Source organism: Lissotriton vulgaris, chromosome 2_1, assembly GCF_964263255.1.
Source record: "Lissotriton vulgaris chromosome 2_1, aLisVul1.2, whole genome shotgun sequence".
In the NCBI taxonomy this organism is placed as follows: Eukaryota; Metazoa; Chordata; class Amphibia; order Caudata; family Salamandridae; genus Lissotriton; species Lissotriton vulgaris.
In genome coordinates, this window is record NC_141687.1 from 2,015,035,753 (window position 1) to 2,015,054,406 (window position 18,654).

Sequence of the window (18,654 nt, forward strand, 5' to 3'; positions counted from 1 at the left end):
AGTTCTCTTGGGTGTCCTGTGCTATGGACAAACACGTATATATATGTTTCCAGATACTGTACACTGAGAATATAATATAACGTGCTTTGGATGTGGATGCGCCCCTTATAAAGTAGGGTATTGTTTCGTCTGGGACAGCACTTGCTTCCATTATCAAATATGTGCCACAACAAGTTACCGCAAAGAGAGATGGAAAATGTAAAACACCCACATTTTAATCTATGGAAATGGGCACTTTGGACGGGTACAGATCATTCAAAATACCCTTGATCTCCTCCCATTATAAGAGATGCTGTTATATACCTCTCAGGGGTGGAGCTGGTCACATGTCAGGTTGGACCAGAGGTCCCTTTAGCAAATCCAGAACACAAACACCATTTGTACAGCTAAAACCCATCACAATAAGCTCCACATCTGCTCTTTAAAGTTGGAGTGATCTCTCACTCATGGGTAATCAAGTCAAGTTTTATATGTTATATATGGACAGCTTCATACAAATACTCTCACAAATAAACAAAGCAAAAATACAATATTTACCATCCTACATTACAGATTATGTACATATTCTAAAAATGAATTATGGCATCAGACTACTGATAGAATAAAATATTTCAAAACCACAGTGCATGACACTAACGATTTAGACACAAAAACCTGTATGTGCACATTGCACACAATAGACGCAGTGATCCAACAATAGATACAAGTGAAGTAACAGCACAGTGAAAGTGTGTTCTAAAGAGTTAGACAATACATTGCTAAATAGTTAGAACACTTATTAATAGACTTTCATAACAATATTACTAATAAAATGATTTTTATCACATACTGATAAAAACTAGAGAATTTAATGATGGGGCCTAACAGTTATATTGCCTATTATTGCAAATGCATTATAATTAGATTGTGGTGCAATTGTGAGATAAAATTAGCTAGGAAGTTGAAACTTACAGCAGTGGTAGATAAAAAAATGTAAAAACGACTTTGGTAAATTATTTTTAAGAATAATTTACAAGTATGGATGTGGACAAAATTGTGGCAGTACACCATAGCAAACACTAATCAATTTATTGTAATAATACACTGGTGAAACATTTAGTATTTTTTTCAACTAAATTACGATACATTATATATTATTCCAATTAAACTTCCTGAGCTACAGTTTTCCCTTAGCATGCATATTTCATTGAAATTTTGCAAATGTTGCTTTATTTGCTTTGTGCATGTGTCAGTATACATACAAAGGAAATTCTTTCAAAGTTTATGGTGAAGTGGTTCTGTGGGAAAATCAATTCTCACCTGATGCCATAGTCTGTTACATTATTTATTTCCTACAGTTGACACACCCATGAGTAAAGAAAGCTAAAATGTTCACATGAAGTGCTTGGGAAAGACTGCAGGAGTAACTAGATGTATTTTGTGACTACATACGTAAACTAATCATACAATGGACTAACTAGTGGAGTGACACCACGTCATTATCATAAGGACTATAAAAGAAGAAACCCCAAAGGAGGGACAACACCATACCTTTTTCCCTTCTGACAAGGCATTGCTATTATTTTTCTTTGGGCCAATTATTTCCTTTCCTTGTGAGAGAATGGAACTCTTTTCATATGACTTTATAATCATTCTTTAATCCTACCTTGGACTGTATTTTTTATAATGATGCAGCATTCATGCACTAGACCTGGAATCCTTCATTGTCCAACTAATTGATTTGTGTTTCTATTATCATTTTGTCAATGCTCATAGACTCCCCATTAGAGACCTTTAAAATGAATTCTTTCACCCCTTCTTAGATAGGACTGAACTATACTTCTGCCTGTAATGGTGGTAGAAGCCTATAAGCTCAAATCTGATGTTTATTTTAAACCAACCTCCTTGGATTTGAACTTCTGACTAAATGGGTCGTCTGGTACTACAGCCTTTACCATTCTTACTGATATGCTTCAGAAATTGCTTATTTGTATTACATTTTTAACATTAATACAATAACTATCTAAATTGCCCGAGTCTATTATTATATCCTGATGTTCTTTATTTGAAATTTCACTGAATTACTTGCTTCATCTAAATGCATAGTACAGAGAATCAGAAAATCTTTTCATAATATCAAGTTCTGCTTCTTCTAATCTGTGTCGCAATAGCAGAGCTTCTAGTTTGTATCTTTCTGGTTAGACTTAATTTCTTTAAGAGACTGTGTCTCCCAATTGTGATACTTTATTTTTACAGTATGATTCTGAGAGTAGAGTATTTGAACCTTATTTCAAACTTCGGAGTTATTCAACAATTAATGGTCCTCAATCAGTGGCTAATATTGTATTTTGGACTTTCTAATTCCCACCCCTTCTATTGGTGGAGAAAGATCCATCAGAGAGCCATACGCCTCTGCGGTAAAGGCAATGTTGTAATCTGTTCCGCTGTAGAGGGCCCAGTATAGTAAGAGGGATAGATGAATAAGTAGTGACTTGAAAGTTAAACTTGAACTATTTATACCGCTTACGCTGGATCACTACTTTATTTATCGATTATCTTCATTAGTTTGTATTTAATACATTGAAGACATCCTGATCTAATAGTGCATTAACGTTTCTTTACTCTAAATCACAAATATAGCAAAATTAATTACTATGAGTCCTAATCTAGTGTGCTCCATAATTGAAATTACCTTATTTACCACGTGGTGGTAAATATTGCTATAGTTATGACAAAACCAAGCCTTGCTTATATGCCTTGTAGGAACTGTATGATAGTACACGTACAGGAGTTATATCTTGTTCCGTTTTCATTCATATTTCTAAGAAGTGCAATCAAGTAAACCTTTACAATTTTCGTATGGATATTTGCAATTATTATATGGGATATTCTTGAAAAATGCGTAAAAAACTCAGCTGTCAACAATTCAATAATCTCACTTAAAAACAGTGCAAACAGGAATATGGCAATGCAGAGTTTGGCAGATGTGTACTTCATCACAAATATGGCGAATATCCTGTCCGCCTCATTCATTAGAATTGTATAGCCTCAAAGTATGATTCAGTAGCCAATAGCCCCACTATAGCCTTGAACCTTGGCACAAAAGGTTAGATCATTATAAAAGGCAAGAGTGAGCCTGGTGAAGCAGTGTACTTTCCAGTTGTGTATTATCACTCCATGCATTCCCAACACTTGGTTAAGAGGATATGCATGATCCCACATAGAAGATACACCAACTCACCATTCTGAATTTATATACCAAAAAACAGGCTCTCTTTGCCAATCACATCCCTGCCTAACAGCACAATTCGGTCATATTCTGCCTTTAGTTCCCATCTTCAAGGAGCCCCAGCCTAACTGCACACATTAACAAGCAAAGGTAAAGACAACAGTTCAGGCTCTTATGCAGTAGAACATACAGGTGCTATATGGCCTTGTTGAATAAAAAACAGAAGGGTGCGATCCTTTGGGCTGGTATTTGAGGTCCCTGTGAATCAGCAGTATAAGGATGTAATACAGTATTCTGTTGTCAAATGCCCTTGATTATTCTGACCTCTTTTTCCTCAGCAGCTTAGATGGGATAACAATGTTTAAGTATTAAATACTGATTTGTGGTTTACGAAAATCTTAATGCCTGGACAAAGTTGTTTGTAATCAAATAGGCTTAGGCAATACTCTTTTAGAGGGGTGACGCAGTTTGTCAGAATATCTGCAGATCTACAATATACTATCCAATATCTGTATATCTCCAGAACCTTTGCATAATCCCTACACATATTTTTCATTCTCACAAGTAAAAAGTTTTTAATATGAATTCCAGTGTAGAACAGGCAGCGGATTAATGAAACAAACAGGAAGAGCCAGGGGCTTGTATGGGGAAGGCACGGCAAAATAAAGCTTTGGCAGAACTGTATACTCATAATTCTCAGCACAATTTCTAGAATCCTTTAACAATACCAAAAATCTTTAAAAAAAACACCTTTCTTCAAAGTGTTAAACTACTTTGTAAATGAAAATTACCACTTAGATACAAGGCAAGGTTTTCAGCGTTTGATGCCGTACTGTTTTGTGGAAGAGCATTGTCCTTAATATTGAAGGAGTGTGATTTTTTCTTGTTCTTATCTATTGCATATAATTTATGAAAAGATAAAAACACAGTCATGTGTCAAAAGCTCACTTCCAAATGGAAAATTAGGTGTCATAAATATTGAAGACAAGTTGAATGGAAAATGCTATCTTTTATGTGGATAAAGACATCTGAAAACAGCTGCTCAGTGTGGTATTCCTTTGTAGTGCAACATCATAATGAAAGAATGCTCTACAGTAGGAAGAGAGCCTGCAGACAAGGCCTAGGCAGAAGATCTGCAGACCCACAATCCTCTGTACAATACACGCATCTCCAGAACCATTATCACAATGAAAAACAATTATTCTACATTCTCATGAAAAAATATATTCCTTAGTAGTATTAAATACAGTAAGGATTTTCAGCTTTTGCTGCATTATTATTTTTGTGGAAGAGAATAGCGTGTGAAGTCTCTACCAGTACTGAAGTAATCTAAGTTGTGCTCACTCATATAAAGGGGCAAAGGGTATGAATTTAAAAAATGGTTAACATCATTAGATGCATGCTAAAATGCATTTTAGCATGGGTTTTTACTGCCATCAATGAAAATCTCCATTTGAAGATGGCAGCCTTATATTCTAATAACTGATAACATGCCTCGCATACAACCAGGACAATTTAAGGAACACAACAGCGAACACAACAAGTGATATTAAATGGGGACCACAATGGAACCAGCTGCTCTTACACTGGGAATGTATTAGGATCACGAGTAAAGTAGTGACCGACCTCATCAAGTAAAGTACGTATAGGCTGGGTGATATTTGTTGGGTATTATTTTTAAAGATAACTTTGTTTACAATAATTTATGTAGAATACACCAAAAATGATTTTCTTTTTAAGCAAGACATGGTACATAATACAGAACATTTGAATGTTGTTTTTAGATCATACATATTTTTAGATAGGGCTTGGAGAAAGTTTTGCTTATAATGGAACCAAAAGGCCCCATCATGAAGAGCGTCGCTGGCTCTGCGCAGAGCCAATCACCTGTATTTTTTGTGCTTTAGGTATCTAAAGATCATAAATATAAATCAGAATTTCTCTGAATGAATGCATGAACTTTAGACAGAACAAGTCAGAAACAAAGAGAGGCAATCTCTGCTCACTATCTCAGACATGTGCTGTCTCAATTTCGTGCGGTAACTCAGAGAAATTTGGAGCTATATGTATGAACTTTAGACACCAAGTGCAAAACATACTGATTTTTTTGTAACACAATTTTTATTGCAATCAGAGCACAGTAAGACATTTCACACGGATCATAGAAAAAGCATGAGCATCAGCCTACCCCCAGACTATTACACAGTTAATGCCCATGGGCATCAGTGAAATTTGCATACACATACCTCTTGTGCTCTGGGCCATTAAAATTGAAGTGCAACCAATGGCAAATGGTCAAACTAAAACCACCGGAAGCCCCCCCCCTCCCACACCTATGTACTATCCCAACTATAGTCTCTCCCCGCCTTCCCCCCTCGGCCCCCTGCCCCTATCTTCAACCCTCACCACCCCCCTCCCCTCCTAGGCATGTTGTGGTGCAGTCCCCATTGGGCTAGAAAGGGGTTGACCTCTTTACTGCTATCTCGCTACTGGATCCATGGATATTATGTGGTATGAGGCGTCTAACTGCCCAGTGTGGGGCATCGGTGTGCAATCAATTAATGCTAGGCGACTTACTTTCATCTTGACCTTCTATGGCGGGTGTGTCCCAGGGCTATGTGCAGAGGACCCTCCATCCTCATCTGCGGGGAGTGTGAATTCCATGACCAATCTCTCCCAGGCTCTTGCCCTCTCTATTGCCTGTTAATTTCCAGTTCTATACGCCATTTGTAGTCTGACCTCCCCCTCACATCGGGCCCACTTACTAAATTCCTGCTTCCATTTATCTACATTGGGGCCTTTGTTCGCCTTCCACTGAGAGGTTATGTTTCTTTTAGCTAAGAGGAATCCCAGATCAATACATTTACTAGTGATTTTGTTTTTTGAGGTGTGGGGAAACCAATGGAGGATGCAGTGCGCCATAGTGGGTTGTATGCTTGCCAAAAGGAATCGAGCGCCGGACATGCCCACACCATATGTTTAAAATCGGCATCCCCCTGTGCACATCTTGGACAGGCCGCAGACCGGGCTGGAAAGTATTTATGTAAACGGGCTGGTGTTAGATATGCCCTATGCAGGATATGAAAAAGCACCAACTGGAACCGCGCATTAGGCGTACTCTTCCAGGCTCTCTCCACTATGCCATCCCATGCCGGATCTGGTATATCCATTCCTAAGTCCGCTTCCCATTTCGCCTTCAATGTTACCATTGGTGTTAGAGCTTCGTGGGTCATGCGCCTATACAAACATGGGACCGCCTTGATTGTGCCTGCAGCAACCACGACGTATTGGCAACCCATAGAGGTAGGCGGTTCTGTAAAGCCCGATTTCCAGTGTTTACGAATCGCTGTCGTGAGCGCAGCATGAACCAGGAAGTCCCCCCGGGGCAGATCAAAACTTTCCCTGAGGACATCAAATGGCAGCAGATTGCCGTCCTCGTATAGGTCTCCTATGGTCGCTAAGCCCTGTTGCTCCCAGTCGCCCAGTCTCCGCCGGTTTCCTCCGTGCGGCAGTGCCCTGCACAGTTTTAATGGGATATCGGGGGCATAAGGGATCGCTATACCCCCTCGTCATAGATATCTGTGCCAACATTTACGCGCTGTGGCAAACTCTTGAGTGAGCTGCATAACTCCGAGCAGGAGGCGCAGCACTATACAAGATAGCACCAGCAAGGGGCCCGTCGGTTCTCTCGCCTCTTCCCTAGTGCCCATCGCCACCCATTATGTGAGCCATTGAAGTTGGGCAGCTAGGTAGTACGTCTCATAGTCAGGGAACGCTACTCCCCCCTGCTCGGGTTCTCATGAGCGTCCCGAGCGCCACCCTGCACCTGCCGGAACCCCACAGAAAGGAACTGATCAGCCCCCGAAGCCTCCGAAAGTAGCTCGCCGGACTCCAGATCGGGAGAGTCCCAAAGAAGTAGAGCAAGCGTGGCAGGGTCACCATTTTGAGTGGTGCCACACGTCCCGCTACAGACAAAGGGAGGGTGCTCCAGAATTCAAAGTTAGCTTTGGCACCCCTAATCGCCTTCCTCACATTTCTGTCCAGGATATCTCCCTGTTCGTGGTAAATCACCGTACCCAAGTAGGGAAGACGTCTTTCTTCCCAGGACACCCCTTCTACCGACCGCGGACAGTCTCTACCTCCGCGTGTCGGAAATAGGCACAACTTTGTCCAGTTGACTTTCAACCCTGCTACCACACTTAGGGCTTTCAGCAGAGATTTTGCTCCTCGCAGGGCTTCCCCTGTATCTGCCAAAAACATTAATAGGTCGTCCGCATAAAGTGCAATATGGAGGACCTGCCCATATACGTCCAATCCCTGGTATGCTTGCCCAATGCGAGCGTGCGCCGCAAGAGGTTCCACTGCCATAGCGAACAACAACGGGGAAAGGGGACAACCCTGTTGTGTGCCCCTTCCCACTTTACATGCCTCGGAGATCACCCCTCCCATTCGCACCCTGGCCGTGGCATCTTTGTACAATAAAGCAGTCCAGCTCACAAAATCCGGCCCCAACCCCATCCGACTCATGACATGGAAGAGGTAATCCCATTCTAAACTATCGAAAGCTTTTTCGATGTCTACAGCAAAAACACTGGTGCAAAACATACTGATGCTCAGCTTTATGCTGAGCTAGCGCAGCACTTCATGATATGGCCCCATGTTGTTTTTGAAGAAACCTTCATTCCAAGATGACATCTGCATCTACAAATAATAGTCTTTGCCACATATTGATAGCAATGCAAGTGACACATTGCAATGAAAACACTTCCTAGGATTCAGTCAGACACCAAACTGCATGAGGTGCGAGATGTATAGTACTCTTGGCTGACCCAAAATGTGACAGTCTCAAAACAATGGCTGAGGGAAGGTAACCTAAACTGTCTTCTCACCTGACTCCCCACACTACATTACCTATAAGTCACCCCTTCTCCTTGCACTACCTATATCCTTGCATATTAAGGAAGTTGGAGCATGGGAAATGACTGCATTAATAACAACACGTATAACATCTGAAAATGATATATTAACGCAGAACATAGTGCATGGTAGAGTGGCGAGGTATAGTTAAATTAGTGTGGTGAGTGAGGTGAGAAGACTGTGCATTGAGATGCGTTAGTTATATGAATTTTAAGGTGGTGTGTAAGTATAAATGTGAGTTATAAGTATGACAATTTGAAAGTGATGCATAAATGATAAATTAAACATATAACTATACCCTAAGAAGGTCTAACGTTTGTGTAGTTTAAGTCGGGGTTGTATAGCAAACAAAGTTTTCCTAACTATAACTTATCTTTAACATTTGTTTTTTTGTGTGAATTTCAACGTTTTTTTCTAACGCTAGTAAGAGATTTGGAATATTCGTCCAGTTTAGTTTTGTAGAGTAGATTGTCATTAAGGAGTATGTGGTACAATACACTAGAGGAGAGTGTTGTAAAGTCTACTATGGAACAGTATATTGTAGTATAGTGGAGTGAAGTAAAGTGGAATTAGGTATACAGTGGAGCAGCGTAGAGTGAATTAGGATACAGTACAGTGGTGTATATTGGGGTGGTAAAGCGTATTCTAGAGTACACTACAATGGCCTACAATTGGATAGCATACAGTGGAGTGTTGTAAAGTAGTTACATTTGCAAAAATGTTAACCTTTATTTGAGTCCATTATAATGGCTTACTGTGGACTGCCATAGACTGGAGTGTTGTACAGAGTAGGAGCATACATCTGAACATCATAGTATGTTCAGCCAAGTAGCATACAGTTCACTCTAGTATAGTGGAGAGGCATAAAGTGGAGTAGGGTACACTGGAGTGGAGTATAGTGGAGTACCACGCAGTGAAGTGGCGTATGGTTTAGTGGTGCACAATGGGCTCAAGTAAAGTTGAGTGTGGTACAGAGTAGATTAGTAAATTAAAATTCTAGTGCAGTGGTGTATATTGGAGTGCCGTACAGTGCAGAGCGGAATAGCGTACACTACAGTGGGGTACAGTGCAATAGGGTAAACTGCTTTGGTTTTTACTGGAATAGCATAAAGTGTAGTGTCATACACTGGTTGAGCATAAAATTGAGTAGTCTTCAGGGTAATAATGCTCAGTTTAGTGGCATGAAATCTTCAAAAGTATATTGGAGTGGCATATACTGTAGTTCCATACAGTGCTGTAGAATTGAATAGGGTTCATTATGGGTTAATTATCGAAGCATAGAGTCTAGTAAATTAAATGCCTTTAGTGAGAATGAATAAAAAAACAGTTGCGTATATGGCATTTCAGTACAACAGAGTGGCATAGATGAGTAGCGTACACTGAAGTTGTATATACTCCAGTACAGTACTATACATTTGGATTTAGTCGAATAGCATACAATGGAATAGCACAAATTGGAGTTGCACCCAGTGCATAGCGTACAGTTGCAAGCAGTGCAGTGTATGGGTATGCACAAACTATCATATACAAAAGTATAAATGAATACAGTGGTGAACAGAATAATAGGATAGAGTATAGTGTTGCAGACTGGCGTAGCATATAGTTAAGTAGAGTGGACTTACGTACAGTAGATTAGTGCACAATATAGTAGTATATACTGGAATATCAATGCGGAGTGGCATACTTTAAACAGGGTACTGTGAAGTGTTGTAAAGTTAATTTTCATACAGTAATGTGGTGTAAAGTGGAGTGTTTAAATTAAGGGAAACATAAGGTTAAAGTGCCTGAAATAATTGCAATTTTATATAATCAAAATGTATATCATAATAGGTAAATTTTATAGTTGTATATGAAAATAGTGTAAGTAATGTTAAACTTCTATGCTATATAAGTTGTACTTATATATTGTGCTAAGTTTATGGTATACCATGGTGGATGGGGCTCACAACTGGGTATGTGATTGGTTCATGGTTGTGTTTACCAAAAGTAAAAAAACATCCACATAGTTTTTATTACAAATTACCATTATTGTATTTGCTGACATTTGGCTTAGGGTGTTACATATAATTAAGTATTATGTTTTATTGTTATCAACAAACATTACCACTTTATTTCAGTTTTAATAGGTTACCTTTTCTGTTCATATATATGTAGATATAATCAAAATATGGATGTTTAAATATTTTCTCTCTCTTCATAATTTTGGATCCGTATGCTGAATCTCAGCGACATTTAGCATACTTGTACCACCCGCTTCATTGTGGAAGGAGTAAAAGTTTTGTGGGGTTTAGTCAAGGGGGTCCAAAAAAGGAGCCATAAAACCTGCTTAACTGAAATGTATTTCACTTTCAAGTTTTTATTTTTCGTTTCACGAAAACAGTCAGTCGCATTTTGTTACAATGTAGCAGAATTACAGATCATAGAGCCCACATGATTATTTTGAGCAGTTTAGGTAAATAGAATAACTGATTTATAAGTTTTGAGGTACTTAAAAGTAGTGAAATCTGTTGTTGCGTTATTTTAGCGAAATATGGGGTATTTTGCAATAGTACCACAGTACAATGCGATTACAAGTCATTAGCTGATTGTCTAATCATTGGAAAAGTTGAACGCAGCTATATTATTTTTAGGTACACTTTGTCCGTGTTCTGCATTATACCTTCGAATGTAGGTAAGTGTTAGGCGTGGTATTTTTGCCGAACTATTACCACTTTAGTAAAGTGGTAATAATACGTAGATTTTTGTTAAAATACAAAGAGCACTGTAGTACTGCGGTACCCCCCAAAATGTTGTAAGGTTAGCATTTTTCTGTATTTATTTCAATACATGTTTATAGATGTATACTATGAGGTGCATTTTTTGTAAAGTAGCGCGATCATTTTTTGCAAATTAGCGCTCTACTCTGTACACTTTTTTTGTACATACTCAAATATGTAAAAATCCTTACCAGTAGACAGCTGGCTCAACAAACTCACAGCATTGAACTGCAAACTGGCCATCTGTAATTCAGTTAAATCCCTGGGGATTCCACTTGACTGCCACCTAAGCTTGAAAGACCATATCAGTGTCTCTGCAAAAAGAGCCTTCTACACGCTGAAAAAACTTAAAAAGGTCAAACCCATCATTCCCACTAAAGACCTAAAGACGGTGGTGCAATCCCTAGTCCTACTAAAGCTGTGCTATGGCAACACAATTGTTGCAAATGCCCCAAAATCTTACCTGGCTCCATCGAAAGTTACTCTGCGCTGCAGCTAGATATATAAAGTTCAAGTTCAAATAATCTTTATTCGGATAAGAATATCCATAAAAGTACAGTTCGTCACCACCAAACAAAATACAGTAAATATTAAAAGCATTATAAATATACATTTTCATCCAATACAGATACACAATACGGAGATTTAAAACATGGTAAAAAAGGGGGTTGGATCAATCAAGGGACTAGCAGCTTAAATGGCATTGTGCAAAATATGAATCAGAACAATTTGTGTAAAACTCGCTAAGTTTTCAGTATGATGCGTTGTTATGCAATCTAATATATATAGTGCAAACGGTTTTACACAAGTCTGTGCAAAGTCTTATGTCAGCAATAAATAGCATGACAACATTAATAATCAGTGGAACCAATATATCTTCTAAAGTGGGTTCCGAAATTATTATACATTGGGATACCCTGCATGCAGCATTAAAATTCATACATTGAAGCGCGAGAACGTACTGCTGCTTGGAGGAATGTGCTTACTCGAAAAATCAAGTCATCGCTGCATAGTTTTAATATCTCAAGATAGGCGATTTCGAAGTCCGTAATGGCCCGGGCTTTGAAATATGGGGCGAGGTACCATTAAGTGTATCTTACATAAAATTTGCAAAAGAGTAAAAAATGTAACAGAGTCTGTTTCCTACCAGAGCCACAGGGGCAATTAAATTGCTCTAGAACTTTGTTAAAGCCTAGTGGAAAGCAAATTGAATATTTAATGCTTCCATCCCTAAGGCGGTAGAGTAAACTCCTTTTCCATCTCCCCATGTTCTTTCTGAGATACTGTTGTGGCATAAGATACTGGGTGCTTGGTGTCTCCAAAAGGGGCATGTATATGGCAATCAATGGTTTAAGATGCTCAATATCTTGTCTCTCTTTACGATACAAGTCGTAGAGTGCCCCCCTGACTGATCTTATATATATTCCTTCCGCTGCTAGCGAACGTAAAAAAAATGTGTTCCATATCCACGCTATCTAAGCTGTTTTTTACTGCGACTAGACAGGGTATACAGCCACCTTTGTCGCACTTAAGGCAAACTAAAATTATTTCTCTTGTTAGAATTGCCGCTGGATTCTGCCATATTTTCAACCAGAATAACGCTAGGCGTGACCTAATAAAATCCTCCACATATTGAAGATTTAATTCATTATGGCATATATAGTTGTGCGATGAAATTAATGCACCAAGGATTTTCCTGCAGAATCTGTTCTCCTAAATTTGGATCCCACTACAATTCACGTGCCCCCAGACTTCGGCTCCATAAGTAGCCGTTGGTACACATTGCGACTTATATATCTGTATCAATGGTACCACAACCTCAGATTCCCTAGGTTGCCGAAGGCTGATGATGGAATTTACCGCTTTGGAAAGTTTACTTCTTCCATGGGCCGTGTGGGCTTTCCATGAACCTGATTCTGAAAAAACTAAGCCCAAGTAGGGAAAAGTGCTAGTGCGTGTCAGTAGTTCGCTGCCCGATGAAATTGATTTAATACAATGTTTTTTCGGCCCACAACTTATTATAAATTATTTTTTTAAATGTGTGCAAAGATCAAGTTCTGCCATAAAGGACACAAATCCCATAACTAAAGTGCGAAGTGCATTGGGTGTGCGGCCCATTAGGACCGCATCATCTGCGTACAGGAGCATGGGCAGTAATTTGCAAATATTTTGGGTACATCGCTAGTCATTTTCCCCAGGGAGTTATGTAATTCATTTATATAAATGATAAAAAGCAGAGGGGCCAGAACACAACCTTGTCTGACCCCTCGGCCAATATTAATGTCCCCTGAGACTTCCCAGTCATTACTTATCCTCACCCGTGCCTTCAGATCCTTGTGCAAATACGCCAAAAAACAAACCAGTGCCTAATCCAACCCGTAATGTAAAAGAATTTCCCATAAACGTGATCTGTTAACGAAATCAAATGCTGAGGATAGATCCATAAAACCCAGATAGAGAGGGGCTTTTTGTGCAACCGTATATTTCCCCAGAAGAAGATTCAAATTTAAGCACTGTTCCACGGTTCCAACATTGCTCCTGAACCCCGGCTGGCAACAGTTTAAAATATGATTGTCTTCCGCCCAATTCCTAATTCTGTTAAAGACAACCCTGCCCAGAATCTTCAGAGTATTATCAATTACTGAAATGGGGCGGTAGCAGCTGGGATTGGATTGGTCCCCTTTTTTACAAATGAGGACAATAATACTAGTTGACCAAATGCTCGGGATGGTTGCATTAGTCAAGTTGTTAAAAACATTACATAAGAGGGGAGCCCAAAAGTCTGGTTCATGTTTTATAAGGTCAATAGATAGCCCGTCCGGGCCAGGTGCTTTATTTCCCAGACTTTGTTGTATGGCCTCTTCAACTTCGGATATTGTAATAATGACCCTCAAAACTTGTGAACAAATATTATTGCTGTTAGTTAAGGAAGCAGTGTAAATTCCAGCAAAATGTTCCTCTCATAGTTCACTAGATATATTACAGCTTATGGGGGTCATATTTGTATCCATGGACTTCATAATTTTTACTTCTTTCCAAAAAACGGTTGTATCTTTTAAGGAAGCAGCCTTAGCTAGATTATCCCAGTGTGCTTTTATTAACTCATTAGAGTGTATCTTGGTAGCTTTCTTGTAGCAGGCTCTTAATGATCGGACTAGAGCTGTATCTCTGGGTGAAGCCGCTAATGCTTCACGCAGATCTCTATTGGCCCGCGAGCAAGAGCTATCGAACCACCTGGGATTCCTACTTATTTGAGTTGCGTGTTTGAAGATTAAATGTCTAATACCAGTGCATAAGCGACTGAAGTCTTCAATAATCTCCCCGCCTGGAGAACTGCTTGATAAACATATATCAACAAGTTCAGGGTACGTTTGGATAGTGAGTACAAGGAGGGTTTTGTTGTCTATCCCCTTCAATATCAACCTGAGCTTGTCGGTAGATACCTCCAAGTTTTTTACCCCTATTTCCCTGTGTGAATTAAAATTAGAACACAATCTAATAGTTGTTAAAATCGGATTATGGTCACCTTGGCTTGTTCATAAACTCTCAGCCTTTACCAGGAAGATTTCCAATGTGGATGATATAAAAACATAGTCTATGACGGAAGAACAGCCACGGCCTCTATAAGTAGGCAATGGACCCTCAGTATGGTATACACCAGCCTTTTCCATTACATTAATCAAATTGCGGGGGACTAAAAAAATTACAGAGTTCCTCCCCTCTTCTGCATGGGATCACACTCACTGGGGTAATAGTGTTATTATCAATAGCGCTCGACAGTCGGGCATTAAAGTCCCCAGCTAACAGTATACTATCTATTTTGCCATACCTCAGTACATCATTTAATTCGTCAATAAATTCAAACAATTTGATAAAATTTCTGTTTGGTAGCGACATAAAATCATTATTATAAAAATTAATTAAACATATCGAGGCCCCACGGGTGTAAATAATGGCTTGAAAATTTAAATTATGCGTCATTACAGGTTTAATACTGCACTCAGCCGATATTTTTAGCCATATTGATAACCCCCCACATGATCAACCTGTTTGTTGTCTATTTACAATGTTGTTATGACACACAAATCCTTCTAGAAACAGTTCATTCGTGCACCACGTCTACTGGAACATTTACATATCATAGGTACTAACCAGGTCAACCTACTCTGTAGAATTCAGCTTAGATCTTAATCCTGCTATGTTCCAGCTTGAAACATTTAAATTCAGTTCTGCATTTTTTAGTTCGCTGGCACCTATGCATGGTGTTAAAGGCGCTGCTGTCTCAGATATAATAGGGGATTGGTGGTTCGGTACCGGTAGTCAATCCTGACTCTCCAAGCTGGACAGGGCGGAAAACCGGTTCTGCAGGTTCCATGATGGCATAAAGGGATTACATGGGCCCTTTAAACAAACCAGAGTTCTAGAGCGATTCTGTTTGTTCCAAGTTGATTAGGGCGGAATATAATGATCTAGTGGGGGCCTGCGAAGTGTACGATGGCAGGTTAAATAGAAGTCTGTAGGCCTTTGAGATAGTTGTATCAAGAAGTTTTGCGTCCATTCCTCTTAGGGCCCCGCTGCCATACGTGATTGATGACTCTATTTTGATTTTTGCTACTCGAAGTAGTGGCAGTAGAGTCTCGCCACGCAAGTGTGACTTTAGCTGTTTCAGTGTCATGGCTATTAACATGCCTTTCCTCTTGATGGCCTCTAGTTGGTTTAAATAGCGGCTGCCTTTGTCGACTTGGATCCCAAGATATTTGTATTCAGAGCAGTTTGAAATTGCTTCTGTGCCAAGCGACCAAGTGTGCGAATTTTTGTTCCCAGTTATGGACAGAACTTTTGTCTTGCTGATGTTCACTTCTAATAGATCTTTAACAGCATAACCATGAAGCGTGTTAATAAGGTTTTGAAGACCAACTTTCGTGTGGCTGACCAAAACCACGTAGTCTGCGTAGGAAATGCTGGGCAGCCCTTTGCCTCCGAACCAGGGAGCATGGGAATTACAAGCCTCTAGGGCGGGTGGCAGGTCAGCTGTAAAAAGATTGAAGAGAGTTGGAGCTAACACGCACCCCTGCTTTAGGCCTTTTGTGGTAGGAATAGGCCTAGAGAGGTGAGAGCCGTTCCCAAGCTTTACCTGGACCCACGTATTCGTGCGTAATTCGATCAGGAGGCTTAGTAACGGCAAGGGAATCCCCCAGGAGGCCAGTTTTCGCCAGAGGATTTCTCGATTGACATTGTCAAAGGCCGCCTTAAAGACCACAAAGCAGAAGTGGAGAGCCTGCTTGGTCACCCTAGCCTTGTCAATGAGCAACGAGATGGCCACCAGGTTGGTTGTTGTCCCCATGTCTTTGCAAAACCCAGTTTGACTAGATGGTAATAAGCTTTGATTTGTAGCCCAGTCTCACAGCTGAGTCAATAGAAGACCAGCAAAATATTTAGCCTCAATATCAAGGAGTGCAATCAGGCGGTAGTTTTTTGGAAGGAGTCTATCCCCCGCCTTATAAATCGGTGAGATGATTTAGCCCCTCCATGAGACGGGAAGGCGCCCAGAATTATTAATGGATGAATAGAGGGGAATCAACTTGTCAGACCAGTATTCTGGTTCAAGTTTGAAAAGGGCCGGAGGAATACCGTTTGGACCAGCTGTGCCGTCTTTTCTACCTTTGGAAATTAATTTCGTGATTTGGGCCGCGGAGGGTACCAAAATGGCATCTTCTCGTGCTGAGCTTATTTGAAGTTTTCGGCCCTCCAGAAGATTATAAAGCTCCCTTGTTTTGCCGTCCTGATGATTGAAATGTTCATCGAGAAATGATTCCCAAGACGATTTCGTTATGTAAGATGTTATACCATTATTTTTCGGGTTTAACAATTTGTTTATGATCGACCAGAACTGGGCGCTGTTATTGCCCTTGGATGCGTAGTGGAGTTTGGCCCAAAAGTCTGCTTCATTTCTTCTTTTAATTGCCCATTTCAGTTTTTTGAGATCCGCACGGTGTTTGTGAATCTCTGCTAGAAGCATTCCATCCCCGGGGCTTTTTTTCAACTGTCTTAAAGTTTTATTAATCGCTTTTTTGTGTGATTTCATAGCCAGTTTCTGGGTGCTCGAGATCTTCCTTGTAACACCATTGCCGGTGCTGAAAAGTGCCGTACGGTTGTCGAGTAGTTGTTTGCAAACTACATCGTGAATTGTTCCCAGCCTGCTACTGGGTTGCCGGAAGGGTAGTTTGAAGTGCTCAGTTGAGTTTTTGCAGCTTGAAGTACCTCAGCAGTATTTGCTACTGACGTTTTGATGCGTTTAAGGTTGATGGAGTAACTATCCTGAGGACCTGTTACGTTCAAATGAATATCATCATGGAGAGCATCTAGACTGACTTCTTGTAGCCTAAAACGTAATGAAATAACGTAAGAGAGACTAACGTATAATCAATTGAAGAGGTAGTCTTGCCTGAGGTGAGTGAGGGCACAGATGGTGAGTCCTCTGCGAATCTTCCGTTTAAGACCCTCAGGCCCATGTGTTCTAGGTCTTCCAGTAATGCCTTTGCAGCTTTAGATGCCTTGCATTGGCTGCTGAATGCTTGGGTTGGTATGTTCCAGTGGAATGACTGGGCCTGAATGTCGCCGTTAACAGAAGACCCTAAAATGCATTGGTTAAAGTCTCCAGACAAAATTAGGTTTGATGATGTTCGAGTGGTCATAACGTTATGTAAATGGTCCTTCAAGATGTTCCCCTCCTGTCTTTTATTTTTAGGGTTGATGTAGGTGTTGGTCAGCTGTAGCTCTTTCTTCTTGCCCCCGAAGTTAAGTAGTAACTCCACAGTATTTATGGTCAAGGAGTTTGAGCTGAGTGCCCGAGCATAACCAATCGTTGATATTTTAAGACAGGTTGCTAGGCCTCCTGACAGACGACCAAACTTGCTTTTACTTGTGGCTGGGGTATGATGGCAAGTATAGCCCTCTACATGAATCGGCTCTTCCAGCCAAGTTTCCTGGAGGAGGATGATGTCAAACGATTTGACATATTTTAGAAAGTCAGTGTCCGCTACTTTGTAGTAGAGCCCGTTGATATTCCATGAGCATAGATCCATGTGCGGTGCATCCATGCGCAGATCTTTCTTTGTTCTGTGTCCTTGTCATTGGTGGTTGGCTTGCGAATTGCATATTGTGATGAGCCGATGTTCAATCGTACGGTGCGTATTTGTCAGCCTTGAGCTGTTTACCATGGGTGACGCCTGCGCTACTGTAGCAGAGAAACCCAATGCACCCCTCAGCACAGACCGTGTTGTTGCAATTGTATTGGGGCGCTTCTGGGGCCTCTCAAGCAGGGGCAGCGAGTATCCGGTGTTGTGGTAGGCAGCTATGTTGATCCCCCATACTTTAAGGAGACCTTGCTCCTTAAGGATTTTGTTGACAATTTCAGGGGAAGTCCATGTAGCTTTTGTCGCCTCATTCCCATCCAGCCTTTCTGTTCTTATGAATTCTATGGACAGAAGGTCCGCTGAAGATAAGTCCTTAAGTGCTGGTATGGTGCTGAGTAGCCATAGTAAATTCCCTCTGTTCAGGATGTCAAATGGGCCCTTTGATTGGTACTCCGGAGTAAAGAGGATGCTGGTAGAGTGGTCCTCTGGATAATATAGCAGAGGGATTAGCGGATTATTCGGGGCTTGAGGACTTAAATTATTGCGGTCAGAGTGAGGCTGGATTCCAATGGGATTCTCTCCAAAGGTGAGAGTTGTTGAAACGGGCACAGAAAAATCCGTGATAGTACTAGCTGTG

The 18,654-nt window shown here is 40.5% G+C and overlaps 1 protein-coding gene across 2 annotated transcripts in view; it reads right to left on the minus strand.

The window, feature by feature from the left end:
• PDE8A (phosphodiesterase 8A) overlaps positions 1 to 18,654 on the minus strand; it is a 2,218,572-nt gene that overhangs the window by 379,041 nt on the left and 1,820,877 nt on the right. The gene's annotated exons all lie outside the window — the stretch shown is intronic.